Source organism: Pristiophorus japonicus, chromosome 18 (genome assembly GCF_044704955.1).
Source record: "Pristiophorus japonicus isolate sPriJap1 chromosome 18, sPriJap1.hap1, whole genome shotgun sequence".
Lineage (NCBI taxonomy): Eukaryota > Metazoa > Chordata > Chondrichthyes > Pristiophoridae > Pristiophorus > Pristiophorus japonicus.
Genome location: NC_091994.1, coordinates 75,382,379 through 75,397,894, shown reverse-complemented (window position 1 = coordinate 75,397,894; position 15,516 = coordinate 75,382,379).

Here is a 15,516-nt window from a genome sequence, read left to right as displayed (position 1 = left end):
AGTGAGACCAGTCAGGTAGACAGTGTGAGTGAGAACAGTCGGGTAGTCAGTGCGAGTGAGACATGTCGGGTAGTCAGAGCAAGTGAGACCAGTCGGGTAGTCAGAGTGAGTGAGACCAGTCGGTTCAACAGTGTGAGTGAGACCAGTTGTGTAGATAGTGTGAGTGAGACACATCGGGTGGTCAGTGTGAGTGAGACCAGTCGGGCAGTCAGTATGAGTTAGACCAGTCGGGTAGTCAGTGTGAATGAGACCAGTCGGGCAGTCAGTGTGAGTGAGACCAGTCGGGTAGATACTCTGAGTGAGACGAGTTTGGTAGTCAGTGTTTGTGAAACCAGTTGGGCAGTCAGTGTGAGTGAGACCAGTCGGGTGGTCAGTGTGAGTGAGACCAGTCGTGCAGATAGTGTGAGTGAGTCCTGTCGGGTAGTCAGTGTGAGTGAGACCAGTCGGGAAGTCAGTGTGAGTGAGACCAGTCGGGTAGTCAGTGTGAGTTAGACAAGTCGGGTTGATAGTGTGAGTGAGACCAGTCGGGTAGTCAGTGTGAGTGAGACCAGTCGGGTAGTCAGTGTGAGTGAGACCAGTCGGGTAGTCAGAGTGAGTGAGACCAGTCGGGTAGATAGTGTGAGTGAGACCATTTGTGTAGATAGTGTGAGTGAGACACGTCGGTTGGTCAGTGTGAGTGAGACCAGTCGGGCAGTCAGTATGAGTGAGACCAGTCGGGTCGTCAGTGTGAGTGAGACCAGTCGGGTAGATAGTGTGAGTGAGACCAGTCGGGTAGATAGTGTGAGTGAGACCAGTCGGGCAGTCAGTGTGAGTGAGACCAGTCGGGTAGATCGTGTGAGTGAGACCAGTCGGGTAGATAGTGTGAATGAGACCAGTCGGTTAGTCAGTGTGAGTGAGACCAGTCGGGTAGATAGTGTGAGTGAGACCAGTCGGGTAGATAGTGTGAGTGAGACCAGTCGGGTAGATAGTGTGAGTGAGACCAGTCGGGTAGTCAGTGTGAGTGAGACCAGTCGGGTAGTCAGTGTGAGTGAGACCAGTCGGGTAGTCAGAGTGAGTGAGACCAGTCGGGTAGATAGTGTGAGTGAGACCAGTCGGGTAGTCAGTGTGAGTGAGACCAGTCGGGTAGTCAGTGTGAGTGAGACCAGTCGGGTAGATAGTGTGAGTGAGACCATTTGTGTAGATAGTGTGAGTGAAACACGTCGGTTGGTCAGTGTGAGTTAGACCAGTCGGGCAGTCAGTATGAGTTAGACCAGTCGGGTAGATAGTGTGAGTGAGACCAGTCGGTTAGTCAGTGTGAGTGAGACCAGTCGGGCAGTCAGTGTAAGTGAGACCAGTCGGGTAGTCAGTGTGAGAGAGACCAGTCGGGTAGATAGTGTGAGTGAGACCAGTCGGTTAGTCAGTGTGAGTGAGACCAGTCGGGGAGTCAGTGTGAGTGTTACCAGTCGGGTAGATAGTGTGAGTGAGACCAGTCGGTTAGTCAGTGTGAGTGTTACCAGTCGGATAGTCAGTGTGAGTGAGACCGGTCGGGTAGATAGTGTGAGTGAGACCAGTCGGGTATTCAGTGTGAGTGAGACCAGTCGGGTATATAGAGTGAGTGAGACCAGTCGGGTAGTCAGTGTGAGTGAGACCAGTCGGGTAGACACTGTGAGTGAGACCAGTCGGGTCGATAGTGGGAGTGAGACCTGTCGGGTAGTCAGACTGAGTGAGACCAGTCGGGTAGTCAGAGTGAGTGAGACCAGTCGTTTCAACAGTGTGATTGTGACCAGTCGTGTAGATAGTGTGAGTGAGACACTTCGGGTGGTCAGTGTGAGTGAGACCAGTCGGATAGTCAGAGTGAGTGAGACCAGTCGGGTAGTCAGTGCGAGTGAGACCAGTCGGGTAGTCAGTGCGAGTGATACCTGTCGGGTAGTCAGTGCGAGTGAGACCAGTCGGGTAGTCAGAGTGAGTGAGACCAGTCGTTTCAACAGTGTGATTGAGACCAGTCGTGTAGATAGTGTGAGTGAGACACATCGGGTGGTCAGTGTGAGTGAGACCAGTCGGGCAGTCAGTATGAGTTAGACCAGTCGGGTAGTCAGTGTGAATGAGACCAGTCGGGCAGTCAGTGTGAGTGAGACCAGTCGGGCAGTCAGTGCAAGTGAGACCAGTCGGGGAGTAAGTGTGAGAGAGACCAGTCGGGCAGTCAGTGTGAGTGAGACCAGTCGGGGAGTCAGTGTGAGTGTTACCAGTCGGATAGCCAGTGTGAGTGAGACCAGTCGGGTAGATAGTGTGAGTGAGACCAGTCGGGTATTCAGTGTGAGTGAGACCAGTCGGGTATATAGTGTGAGTGAGACCAGTCGGGTAGTCAGTGTGAGTGAGACCAGTCGGGTAGACACTGTGAGTGAGACCAGTCGGGTAGACACTGTGAGTGAGACCAGTCGGGTCGATAGTGGAGTGAGACCTGTCGGGTAGTCAGTGTGAGTGAGACCAGTGGGATAGTCAGAGTGAGTGAGACCAGTCGGGTAGACAGTGTGAGTTAGACCAGTCGGGTAGTCAGTGTGAATGAGACCAGTTGGGTCGATACTCTGAGTGAGACGAGTTTGGTAGTCAGTGTTTGTGAAACCAGTCGGGTAGTCAGTGTGAGTGAGACCAGTCGAGTAGACAGTGTGAGTGACACCAGTCGGGTAGACAGTGTGAGTGAGACCAGTCGGGTAGTCAGTGTGAGTGAGACCAGTCGGGTAGTCAGAGTGAGTGAGACCAGTCGGGTCGACAGTGTGAGTGAGACCATTCGTGTAGATAGTGTGATTGAGACACGTCGCTTGGTCAGTGTGAGTGAGACCAGTCGGGCAGTCAGTGTAAGTGAGACCAGTCGGGTAGTCAGTGTGAGTGAGACTAGTCGGGTAGACACTGTGAGTGAGACCAGTCGGGTAGACACTGAGAGTGAAACCAGTCGGGTCGATAGTGGGAGTGAGACCTGTCGGGTAGTCAGTGTGAGTGAGACCAGTCGGATAGTCAGAGTGAGTGAGACCAGTCGGGTAGACAGTGTGAGTGAGACCAGTTGGTTAGTCAGTGTGAGTGAGACCAGTCGAGTAGACAGTGTGAGTGAGACCAGTCAGGTAGACAGTGTGAGTGAGAACAGTCGGGTAGTCAGTGCGAGTGAGACCTGTCGGGTAGTCAGAGCGAGTGAGACCAGTCGGGTAGTCAGAGTGAGTGAGACCAGTCGGTTCAACAGTGTGAGTGAGACCAGTTGTGTAGATAGTGTGAGTGAGACACATCGGGTGGTCAGTGTGAGTGAGACCAGTCGGGCAGTCAGTATGAGTTAGACCAGTCGGGTAGTCAGTGTGAATGAGACCAGTCGGGCAGTCAGTGTGAGTGAGACCAGTCGGGTAGATACTCTGAGTGAGACGAGTTTGGTAGTCAGTGTTTGTGAAACCAGATGGGCAGTCAGTGTGAGTGAGACCAGTCGGGTGGTCAGTGTGAGTGAGACCTGTCGTGCAGATAGTGTGAGTGAGTCCTGTCGGGTCGTCAGTGTGAGTGAGACCAGTCGGATTGTCAGTATGAGTGAGACCAGTCGGGTAGTCAGTGTGAATGAGACCAGTCGGGCAGTCAGTGTGAGTGAGACCAGTCGGGTAGATAGTGTGAGTGAGACCAGTCGGGTAGTCAGTGTGAGTGAGACCAGTCGGGTAGTCAGAGTGAGTGAGACCAGTCGGGTAGATAGTGTGAGTGAGACCATTTGTGTAGATAGTGTGAGTGAAACACATCGGTTGGTCAGTGTGAGTTAGACCAGTCGGGCAGTCAGTATGAGTTAGACCAGTCGGGTAGATAGTGTGAGTGAGACCAGTCGGTTCGTCAGTGTGAGTGAGACCAGTCGGGCAGTCAGTGTAAGTGAGACCAGTCGGGTAGTCAGTGTGAGAGAGACCAGTCGGGCAGTCAGTGTGAGTGAGACCAGTCGGGGAGTCAGTGTGAGAGTTACCAGTCGGATAGTCAGTGTGAGTGAGACCGGTCGGGTAGATAGTGTGAGTGAGACCAGTCGGGTATTCAGTGTGAGTGAGACCAGTCGGGTATATAGAGTGAGTGAGACCAGTCGGGTAGTCAGTGTGAGTGAGACCGGTCGGGTAGATAGTGTGAGTGAGACCAGTCGGGTAGTCAGTGTGAGTGAGACCAGTCGGGTAGACACTGTGAGTGAGACCAGTCGGGTCGATAGTGGGAGTGAGACCTGTCGGGTAGTCAGACTGAGTGAGACCAGTCGGGTAGTCAGAGTGAGTGAGACCAGTCGTTTCAACAGTGTGATTGTGACCAGTCGTGTAGATAGTGTGAGTGAGACACATCGGGTGGTCAGTGTGAGTGAGACCAGTCGGATAGTCAGAGTGAGTGAGACCAGTCGGGTAGTCAGTGCGAGTGAGACCAGTCGGGTAGTCAGTGCGAGTGATACCTGTCGGGTAGTCAGTGCGAGTGAGACCAGTCGGGTAGTCAGAGTGAGTGAGACCAGTCGTTTCAACAGTGTGATTGAGACCAGTCGTGTAGATAGTGTGAGTGAGACACATCGGGTGGTCAGTGTGAGTGAGACCAGTCGGGCAGTCAGTATGAGTCAGACCAGTCGGTTAGTCAGTGTGAATGAGACCAGTCGGGCAGTCAGTGTGAGTGAGACCAGTCGGGTAGATACTCTGAGTGAGACGAGTTTGGTGGTCAGTGTTTGTGAGACCAGTCGGGTAGTCAGTGTGAGTGAGACCAGTCGGGAAGTCATTGTGAGTTAGACAAGTCGGGTAGATAGTGTGAGTGAGACCAGTCGGGTTGTCAGTGTGAATGAGGCCAGTCGGGGGTAGTCAGCGTTAGTGAGACCAGTCGGGTAGACAGTGTGAGTGAGCCCAGTCGGGTAGACAGCGTGAGTGAGACCAGTCGGGTAGTCAGTGTGAGTGAGACCAGTCAGGTAGACAGTGTGACTGAGACCAGTCGAGTTGACACTGTGAGAGAGACCAGTCGGGTAAACACTGTGAGTGAGACCAGTCGGGTAGATAGTGGGAGTGAGACCAGTCGGGTAGTCAGTGTGAGTGAGACCAGTCGGGTAGACAGTGTGAGTAAGACCAGTCGGTTAGTCAGTGTGAGTGAGACCAGTCGGGTAGTCAGAGTGAGTGAGACCAGTCGGGTAGACAGTGTGAGTAAGACCAGTCGGTTAGTCAGTGTGAGTGATACCAGTCGGATAGTCAGTTTGAGTGAGACCAATCGGGTATATAGTGTAAGTGAAACCAGTCGGGTAGTCAGTGTGAGTGAGACCAGTCGGGTAGACACTGTGAGTGAGACCAGTCGGGTAGACAGTGTGAGTGAGAACAGTCGGGTAGTCAGTGCGAGTTAGACCAGTCGGGTAGTCAGAGTGAGTGAGACCAGTCGGTTCAACAGTGTGAGTGAGACCAGTCGTGTAGATAGTGTGAGTGAGACACATCGGGTGGTCAGTGTGAGTGAGACCAGTCGGGCAGTCAGTATGAGTTAGACCAGTCGGGTAGTCAGTTTGAATGAGACCAGTCGGGCAGTCAGTGTGAGTGAGACCAGTCGGGTAGATACTCTGAGTGAGCCGAGTTTGGTAGTCAGTGTTTGTGAAACCAGTCGGGTAGTCAGTGTGCGTGAGACCAGTTGGGTAGACACCGTGAGTGAGACCAGTCGGGTAGACACTGTGAGTGAGATCAGTCGGGTCGATAGTGGGAGTGAGACCAGTCGGGTAGACAGTATGAGTGAGACCAGTCGGTTAGTCAGTGTGAGTGAGACCAGTCGAGTAGACAGTGTGAGTGACACCAGTCAGGTAGACAGTGTGAGTGAGACCAGTCGGGTAGTCAGTGTGAGTGAGACCAGTCGGGTAGTCAGAGTGAGTGAGACCAGTCTGGTCGACAGTGTGAGTGAGACCATTCGTGTAGATAGTGTGAGTGAGACACGTCGCTTGGTCAGTGTGAGTGAGACCAGTCGGGCAGTCAGTATGAGTTAGACCAGTCGGGTAGTCAGTGTGAATGAGACCAGTCGGCCAGTCAGTGTGAGTGAGACCAGTCGGGTAGTCAGTGTGAGAGAGACCAGTCGGGCAGTCAGTGTGAGTGAGACCAGTCGGGGAGTCAGTGTGAGTGTTACCAGTCGGATAGTCAGTGTGAGTGAGACCAGTCGGGTAGATAGTGTGAGTGAGACCAGTCGGGTTTTCAGTGTGAGTGAGACCAGTCGGGTATATAGTGTGAGTGAGACCAGTCGGGTAGTCAGTGTGAGTGAGACCAGTCAGGTAGACACTGTGAGTGAGACCAGTCGGGTAGACACTGTGAGTGAGACCAGTCGGGTCGATAGTGGGAGTGAGACCTGTCGGGTAGTCAGTGTGAGTGAGACCAGTCGGATAGTCAGAGTGAGTGAGACCAGTCGGGTAGACAGTGTGAGTGAGACCAGTCGTGCAGATAGTGTGAGTGAGTCCAGTCGAGTAGACAGTGTGAGTGAGACCAGTCAGGTAGACAGTGTGAGTGAGAGCAGTTGGCTAGTCAGTGGGAGTGAGACCAGTCGGGTAGATAGTGTGAGTGAGACCAGTCGGGTAGTCAGTGTGAGTGAGACCAGTCGGGTAGTCAGTGTGAGTGAGACCAGTCGGGAAGTCAGTGTGAGTGAGACCAGTCGGGTAGTCAGTGTGAGTGAGACCAGTCGTGCAGATAGTGTGAGTGAGACACATCGGGTGGTCAGTGTGAGTGAGACCAGTCGGGCAGTCAGTATGAGTTAGACTCGTCGGGTCGTCAGTGTGAATGAGACCAGTCGGGCAGTCAGTGTGAGTGAGACCAGTCGGGTGGTCAGTGTGAGTGAGACCAGTCGTGCAGATAGTGTGAGTGAGTCCTGTCGGGTAGTCAGTGTGAGTGAGACCAGTCGGGAAGTCAGTGTGAGTGAGACCAGTCGGGTAGTCAGTGTGAGTTCGACAAGTCGGGTAGATAGTGTGAGTGAGACCAGTCGGGTAGTCAGTGTGAGTGAGACCAGTCGGGTAGTCAGTGTGAGTGAGACCAGTCGGGAAGTCAGTGTGAGTGAGACAAGTCGGGTAGATAGTGTGAGTGAGACCAGTCGGGTTGTCAGTGTGAATGAGACCAGTCGTGGGTAGTCAGCGTGAGTGAGACCAGTCGGGTAGTCAGAGTGAGTGAGACCAGTCGGGTCGACAGTGTGAGTGAGACCATTCGTGTAGATAGTGTGAGTGAGACACGTCGCTTGGTCAGTGTGAGTGAGACCAGTCGGGCAGTCAGTATGAGTTAGACCAGTCGGGTAGTCAGTGTGAATGAGACCAGTCGGCCAGTCAGTGTGAGTGAGACCAGTCGGGTAGATAGTGTGAGTGAGACCAGTCGGTTAGTCAGTGTGAGTGAGACCAGTCGGACAGTCATTGTAAGTGAGACCAGTCGGGTAGTCAGTGTGAGAGAGACCAGTCGGGCAGTCAGTGTGAGTGAGACCAGTCGGGGAGTCAGTGTGAGTGTTACCAGTCGGATAGTCAGTGTGAGTGAGACCAGTCGGGTAGATCGTGTGAGTGAGACCAGTCGGGTATTCAGTGTGAGTGAGACCAGTCGGGTATATAGTGTGAGTGAGACCAGTCGGGTAGTCAGTGTGAGTGAGACCAGTCGGGTAGACACTGTGAGTGAGACCAGTCGGGTAGACACTGTGAGTGAGACCAGTCGGGTCGATAGTGGGAGTGAGACCTGTCGGGTAGTCAGTGTGAGTGAGACCAGTCGGATAGTCAGAGTGAGTGAGACCAGTCGGGTAGACAGTGTGAGTGAGACCAGTCGGTTAGTCAGTGTGAGTGAGACCAGTCGAGTAGACAGTGTGAGTGAGACCAGTCAGGTAGACAGTGTGAGTGAGAGCAGTTGGCTAGTCAGTGCGAGTGAGACCAGTCGGGTCGTCAGAGTGAGTGAGACCAGTCGGTTCAACAGTGTGAGTGAGACCAGTCGTGTAGATAGTGTGAGTGAGACACATCGGGTGGTCAGTGTGAGTGAGACCAGTCGGGCAGTCAGTATGAGTTAGGCCAGTCGGGTAGTCAGTGTGAATGAGACCAGTCGGGTGGTCAGTGTGAGTGAGACCAGTCGTGCAGATAGTGTGAGTGAGACACATCGGGTGGTCAGTGTGAGTGAGACCAGTCGGGCAGTCAGTATGAGTTAGACCAGTCGGGTAGTCAGTGTGAATGAGACCAGTCGGGCAGTCAGTGTGAGTGAGACCAGTCGGGTGGTCAGTGTGAGTGAGACCAGTCGTGCAGATAGTGTGAGTGAGTCCTGTCGGGTAGTCAGTGTGAGTGAGACCAGTCGGGAAGTCAGTGTGAGTGAGACCAGTCGGGTAGTCAGTGTGAGTTAGACAAGTCGGGAAGTCAGTGTGAGTTAGACAAGTCGGGTAGATAGTGTGAGTGAGACCAGTCGGGTAGTCAGTGTGAGTGAGACCAGTCGGGTAGATAGTGTGAGTGAGACCAGTCGGGAAGTCAGTGTGAGTGAGACCAGTCGGGTAGATAGTGTGAGTGAGACCAGTCGGGTTGTCAGTGTGAATGAGACCAGTCGGGGGTAGTCAGCGTGAATGAGACCAGTCGGGTGGACAGTGTGAGTGAGACCAGTCGGGTAGACAGTGTGAGTGAGACTAGTCGGGTAGACTGTGTGAGTGAGACCAGTCGGGTAGTCAGTGTGAGTGAGACCAGTCGGGTAGACTGTGTGAGTGAGACCAGTCGGGTAGTCAGTGTGAGTGAGACCAGTCGGGTAGACAGTGTGACTGAGACCAGTCGGGTAGACACTGTGAGAGAGACCAGTCGGGTAAATACTGTGAGTGAGAGCAGTCGGGTAGATAGTGGGAGTGAAACCAGTCGGGTAGTCAGTGTGAGTGAGACCAGTCGGGTAGACAGTGTGAGTAAGACCAGTCGGTTAGTCAGTGTGAGTGAGACCAGTCGGGAAGTCAGTGTGAGTGAGACCAGTCGGGTAGTCAGTGTGAGTTAGACAAGTCGGGTAGATAGTGTGAGTGAGACCAGTCGGGTAGTCAGTGTGAGTGAGACCAGTCGGGTAGTCAGTGTGAGTGAGACCAGTCGGGAAGTCAGTGTGAGTGAGACCAGTCGGGTAGATAGTGTGAGTGAGACCAGTCGGGTTGTCAGTGTGAATGAGACCAGTCGGGGGTAGTCAGCGTGAGTGAGACCAGTCGGGTGGACAGTGTGAGTGAGACCAGTCGGGTAGACAGTGTGAGTGAGACCAGTCGGGTAGACTGTGTGAGTGAGACCAGTCGGGTAGTCAGTGTGAGTGAGACCAGTCGGGTAGACTGTGTGAGTGAGACCAGTCGGGTAGTCAGTGTGAGTGAGACCTGTCGGGTAGACAGTGTGACTGAGACCAGTCGGGTAGACACTGTGAGAGAGACCAGTCGGGTAAATACTGTGAGTGAGAGCAGTCGGGTAGATAGTGGGAGTGAAACCAGTCGGGTAGTCAGTGTGAGTGAGACCAGTCGGGTAGACAGTGTGAGTAAGACCAGTCGGTTAGTCAGTGTGAGTGAGACCAGTCGGGTAATCAGAGTGAGTGAGACCAGTCGGGTAGTCAGTGTGAGTGAGACCAGTCGGGCAGTCAGTATGAGTTAGACCAGTCGGGTAGTCAGTGTGAATGAGACCAGTCGGGCAGTCAGTGTGAGTGAGACCAGTCGGGTGGTCAGTGTGAGTGAGACCAGTCGTGCAGATAGTGTGAGTGAGTCCTGTCGGGTAGTCAGTGTGAGTGAGACCAGTCGGGAAGTCAGTGTGAGTGAGACCAGTCGGGTAGTCAGTGTGAGTTAGACAAGTCGGGTAGATAGTGTGAGTGAGACCAGTCGGGTAGTCAGTGTGAGTGAGACCAGTCGGGTAGTCAGTGTGAGTGAGACCAGTCGGGAAGTCAGTGTGAGTGAGACCAGTCGGGTAGATAGTGTGAGTGAGACCAGTCGGGTAGACAGTGTGAGTGAGACCAGTCGGGTAGACAGTGTGAGTGAGACCAGTCGGGTAGACTGTGTGAGTGAGACCAGTCGGGTAGTCAGTGTGAGTGAGACCAGTCGGGTAGACTGTGTGAGTGAGACCAGTCGGGTAGTCAGTGTGAGTGAGACCAGTCGGGTAGACAGTGTGACTGAGACCAGTCGGGTAGACACTGTGAGAGAGACCAGTCGGGTAAATACTGTGAGTGAGAGCAGTCGGGTAGATAGTGGGAGTGAAACCAGTCGGGTAGTCAGTGTGAGTGAGACCAGTCGGGTAGACAGTGTGACTGAGACCAGTCGGGTCGACACTGTGAGAGAGACCAGTCGGGTAAACACTGTGAGTGAGACCAGTCGGCTAGATAGTGGGAGTGAGACCAGTCGGGTAGTCAGTGTGAGTGAGACCAGTCGGGTAGACAGTGTGAGTAAGACCAGTCGGTTAGTCAGTGTGAGTGAGACCAGTCGGGTAGTCAGAGTGAGTGAGACCAGTCGGGTAGACAGTGTGAGTAAGACCAGTCGGTTCGTCAGTGTGAGTGATACCAGTCGGTTAGTCAGTTTGAGTGAGACCAATCGGGTATATAGTGTAAGTGAGACCAGTCGGGTAGTCAGTGTGAGTGAGACCAGTCGGGTAGACACTGCGAGTGAGGCCAGTCGGGTAGACAGTGTGAGTGAGAACAGTCGGGTAGTCAGTGCGAGTGAGACCAGTCGGGTAGTCAGAGTGAGTGAGACCAGTCGGTTCAACAGTGTGAGTGAGACCAGTCGTGTAGATAGTGTGAGTGAGACACATCGGGTGGTCAGTGTGAGTGAGACCAGTCGGGCAGTCAGTATGAGTTAGACCAGTCGGGTAGTCAGTTTGAATGAGACCAGTCAGGCAGTCAGTGTGAGTGAGACCAGTCGGGTAGATACTCTGAGTGAGACGAGTTTGGTAGTCAGTGTTTGTGAAACCAGTCGGGTAGTCAGTGTTAGTGAGACCAGTTGGGTAGACACCGTGAGTGAGACCAGTCGGGTAGACACTGTGAGTGAGATCAGTCGGGTCGATAGTGGGAGTGAGACCAGTCGGGTAGACAGTATGAGTGAGACCAGTCGGTTAGTCAGTGTGAGTGAGACCAGTCGAGTAGACAGTGTGAGTGACATCAGTCAGGTAGACAGTGTGAGTGAGACCAGTCGGGTAGTCAGTGTGAGTGTTACCAGTCGGATAGTCAGTGTGAGTGAGACCAGTCGGGTAGATAGTGTGAGTGAGACCAGTCGGGTTGTCAGTGTGAATGAGACCAGTCGGGGGTAGTCAGCGTGAGTGAGACCAGTCGGGTGGACAGTGTGAGTGAGACCAGTCGGGTAGTCAGAGTGAGTGAGACCAGTCGGGTCGACAGTGTGAGTGAGACCATTCGTGTAGATAGTGTGAGTGAGACACGTCGCTTGGTCAGTGTGAGTGAGACCAGTCGGGCAGTCAGTATGAGTTAGACCAGTCGGGTAGTCAGTGTGAATGAGACCAGTCGGACAGTCAGTGTGAGTGAGACCAGTCGGGTAGATAGTGTGAGTGAGACCAGTCGGTTAGTCAGTGTGAGTGAGACCAGTCGGACAGTCATTGTAAGTGAGACCAGTCGGGTGGTCAGTGTGAGAGAGACCAGTCGGGCAGTCAGTGTGAGTGAGACCAGTCGGGGAGTCAGTGTGAGTGTTACCAGTCGGATAGTCAGTGTGAGTGAGACCAGTCGGGTAGATAGTGTGAGTGAGACTAGTCGGGTATTCAGTGTGAGTGAGACCAGTCGGGTATATAGTGTGAGTGAGACCAGTCGGGTAGTCAGTGTGAGTGAGACCAGTCGGGTAGACACTGTGAGTGAGACCAGTCGGGTAGACACTGTGAGTGAGACCAGTCGGGTCGATAGTGGGAGTGAGACCTGTCGGGTAGTCAGTGTGAGTGAGACCAGTCGGATAGTCAGAGTGAGTGAGACCAGTCGGGTAGACAGTGTGAGTGAGACCAGTCGGTTAGTCAGTGTGAGTGAGACCAGTCGAGTAGACAGTGTGAGTGAGACCAGTCAGGTAGACAGTGTGAGTGAGAGCAGTTGGCTAGTCAGTGCGAGTGAGACCAGTCGGGTCGTCAGAGTGAGTGAGACCAGTCGGTTCAACAGTGTGAGTGAGACCAGTCGTGTAGATAGTGTGAGTGAGACACATCGGGTGGTCAGTGTGAGTGAGACCAGTCGGGCAGTCAGTATGAGTTAGGCCAGTCGGGTAGTCAGTGTGAATGAGACCAGTCGGGTGGTCAGTGTGAGTGAGACCAGTCGTGCAGATAGTGTGAGTGAGACACATCGGGTGGTCAGTGTGAGTGAGACCAGTCGGGCAGTCAGTATGAGTTAGACCAGTCGGGTAGTCAGTGTGAATGAGACCAGTCGGGCAGTCAGTGTGAGTGAGACCAGTCGGGTGGTCAGTGTGAGTGAGACCAGTCGTGCAGATAGTGTGAGTGAGTCCTGTCGGGTAGTCAGTGTGAGTTAGACAAGTCGGGTAGATAGTGTGAGTGAGACCAGTCGGGTAGTCAGTGTGAGTGAGACCAGTCGGGTAGTCAGTGTGAGTGAGACCAGTCGGGAAGTCAGTGTGAGTGAGACCAGTCGGGTAGATAGTGTGAGTGAGACCAGTCGGGTTGTCAGTGTGAATGAGACCAGTCGGGGGTAGTCAGCGTGAATGAGACCAGTCGGGTGGACAGTGTGAGTGAGACCAGTCGGGTAGACAGTGTGAGTGAGACTGGTCGGGTAGACTGTGTGAGTGAGACCAGTCGGGTAGTCAGTGTGAGTGAGAGCAGTCGGGTAGACTGTGTGAGTGAGACCAGTCGGGTAGTCAGTGTGAGTGAGACCAGTCGGGTAGACAGTGTGACTGAGACCAGTCGGGTAGACACTGTGAGAGAGACCAGTCGGGTAAATACTGTGAGTGAGAGCAGTCGGGTAGATAGTGGGAGTGAAACCAGTCGGGTAGTCAGTGTGAGTGAGACCAGTCGGGTAGACAGTGTGAGTAAGACCAGTCGGTTAGTCAGTGTGAGTGAGACCAGTCGGGAAGTCAGTGTGAGTGAGACCAGTCGGGTAGTCAGTGTGAGTTAGACAAGTCGGGAAGTCAGTGTGAGTGAGACCAGTCGGGTAGTCAGTGTGAGTTAGACAAGTCGGGTAGATAGTGTGAGTGAGACCAGTCGGGTAGTCAGTGTGAGTGAGACCAGTCGGGTAGTCAGTGTGAGTGAGACCAGTCGGGAAGTCAGTGTGAGTGAGACCAGTCGGGTAGATAGTGTGAGTGAGACCAGTCGGGTTGTCAGTGTGAATGAGACCAGTCGGGGGTAGTCAGCGTGAGTGAGACCAGTCGGGTGGACAGTGTGAGTGAGACCAGTCGGGTGGACAGTGTGAGTGAGACCAGTCGGGTAGACAGTGTGAGTGAGACCAGTCGGGTAGACTGTGTGAGTGAGACCAGTCGGGTAGTCAGTGTGAGTGAGACCAGTCGGGTAGACTGTGTGAGTGAGACCAGTCGGGTAGTCAGTGTGAGTGAGACCTGTCGGGTAGACAGTGTGACTGAGACCAGTCGGGTAGACACTGTGAGAGAGACCAGTCGGGTAAATACTGTGAGTGAGAGCAGTCGGGTAGATAGTGGGAGTGAAACCAGTCGGGTAGTCAGTGTGAGTGAGACCAGTCGGGTAGACAGTGTGAGTAAGACCAGTCGGTTAGTCAGTGTGAGTGAGACCAGTCGGGTAATCAGAGTGAGTGAGACCAGTCGGGTAGTCAGTGTGAGTGAGACCAGTCGGGCAGTCAGTATGAGTTAGACCAGTCGGGTAGTCAGTGTGAATGAGACCAGTCGGGCAGTCAGTGTGAGTGAGACCAGTCGGGTGGTCAGTGTGAGTGAGACCAGTCGTGCAGATAGTGTGAGTGAGTCCTGTCGGGTAGTCAGTGTGAGTGAGACCAGTCGGGAAGTCAGTGTGAGTGAGACCAGTCGGGTAGTCAGTGTGAGTTAGACAAGTCGGGTAGATAGTGTGAGTGAGACCAGTCGGGTAGTCAGTGTGAGTGAGACCAGTCGGGTAGTCAGTGTGAGTGAGACCAGTCGGGAAGTCAGTGTGAGTGAGACCAGTCGGGTAGATAGTGTGAGTGAGACCAGTCGGGTAGACAGTGTGAGTGAGACCAGTCGGGTAGACAGTGTGAGTGAGACCAGTCGGGTAGACTGTGTGAGTGAGACCAGTCGGGTAGTCAGTGTGAGTGAGACCAGTCGGGTAGACTGTGTGAGTGAGACCAGTCGGGTAGTCAGTGTGAGTGAGACCAGTCGGGTAGACAGTGTGACTGAGACCAGTCGGGTAGACACTGTGAGAGAGACCAGTCGGGTAAATACTGTGAGTGAGAGCAGTCGGGTAGATAGTGGGAGTGAAACCAGTCGGGTAGTCAGTGTGAGTGAGACCAGTCGGGTAGACAGTGTGACTGAGACCAGTCGGGTCGACACTGTGAGAGAGACCAGTCGGGTAAACACTGTGAGTGAGACCAGTCGGCTAGATAGTGGGAGTGAGACCAGTCGGGTAGTCAGTGTGAGTGAGACCAGTCGGGTAGACAGTGTGAGTAAGACCAGTCGGTTAGTCAGTGTGAGTGAGACCAGTCGGGTAGTCAGAGTGAGTGAGACCAGTCGGGTAGACAGTGTGAGTAAGACCAGTCGGTTCGTCAGTGTGAGTGATACCAGTCGGTTAGTCAGTTTGAGTGAGACCAATCGGGTATATAGTGTAAGTGAGACCAGTCGGGTAGTCAGTGTGAGTGAGACCAGTCGGGTAGACACTGCGAGTGAGGCCAGTCGGGTAGACAGTGTGAGTGAGAACAGTCGGGTAGTCAGTGCGAGTGAGACCAGTCGGGTAGTCAGAGTGAGTGAGACCAGTCGGTTCAACAGTGTGAGTGAGACCAGTCGTGTAGATAGTGTGAGTGAGACACATCGGGTGGTCAGTGTGAGTGAGACCAGTCGGGCAGTCAGTATGAGTTAGACCAGTCGGGTAGTCAGTTTGAATGAGACCAGTCAGGCAGTCAGTGTGAGTGAGACCAGTCGGGTAGATACTCTGAGTGAGACGAGTTTGGTAGTCAGTGTTTGTGAAACCAGTCGGGTAGTCAGTGTTAGTGAGACCAGTTGGGTAGACACCGTGAGTGAGACCAGTCGGGTAGACACTGTGAGTGAGATCAGTCGGGTCGATAGTGGGAGTGAGACCAGTCGGGTAGACAGTATGAGTGAGACCAGTCGGTTAGTCAGTGTGAGTGAGACCAGTCGAGTAGACAGTGTGAGTGACATCAGTCAGGTAGACAGTGTGAGTGAGACCAGTCGGGTAGTCAGTGTGAGTGTTACCAGTCGGATAGTCAGTGTGAGTGAGACCAGTCGGGTAGATAGTGTGAGTGAGACCAGTCGGGTTGTCAGTGTGAATGAGACCAGTCGGGGGTAGTCAGCGTGAGTGAGACCAGTCGGGTGGACAGTGTGAGTGAGACCAGTCGGGTAGTCAGAGTGAGTGAGACCAGTCGGGTCGACAGTGTGAGTGAGACCATTCGTGTAGATAGTGTGAGTGAGACACGTCGCTTGGTCAGTGTGAGTGAGACCAGTCGGGCAGTCAGTATGAGTTAGACCAGTCGGGTAGTCAGTGTGAAT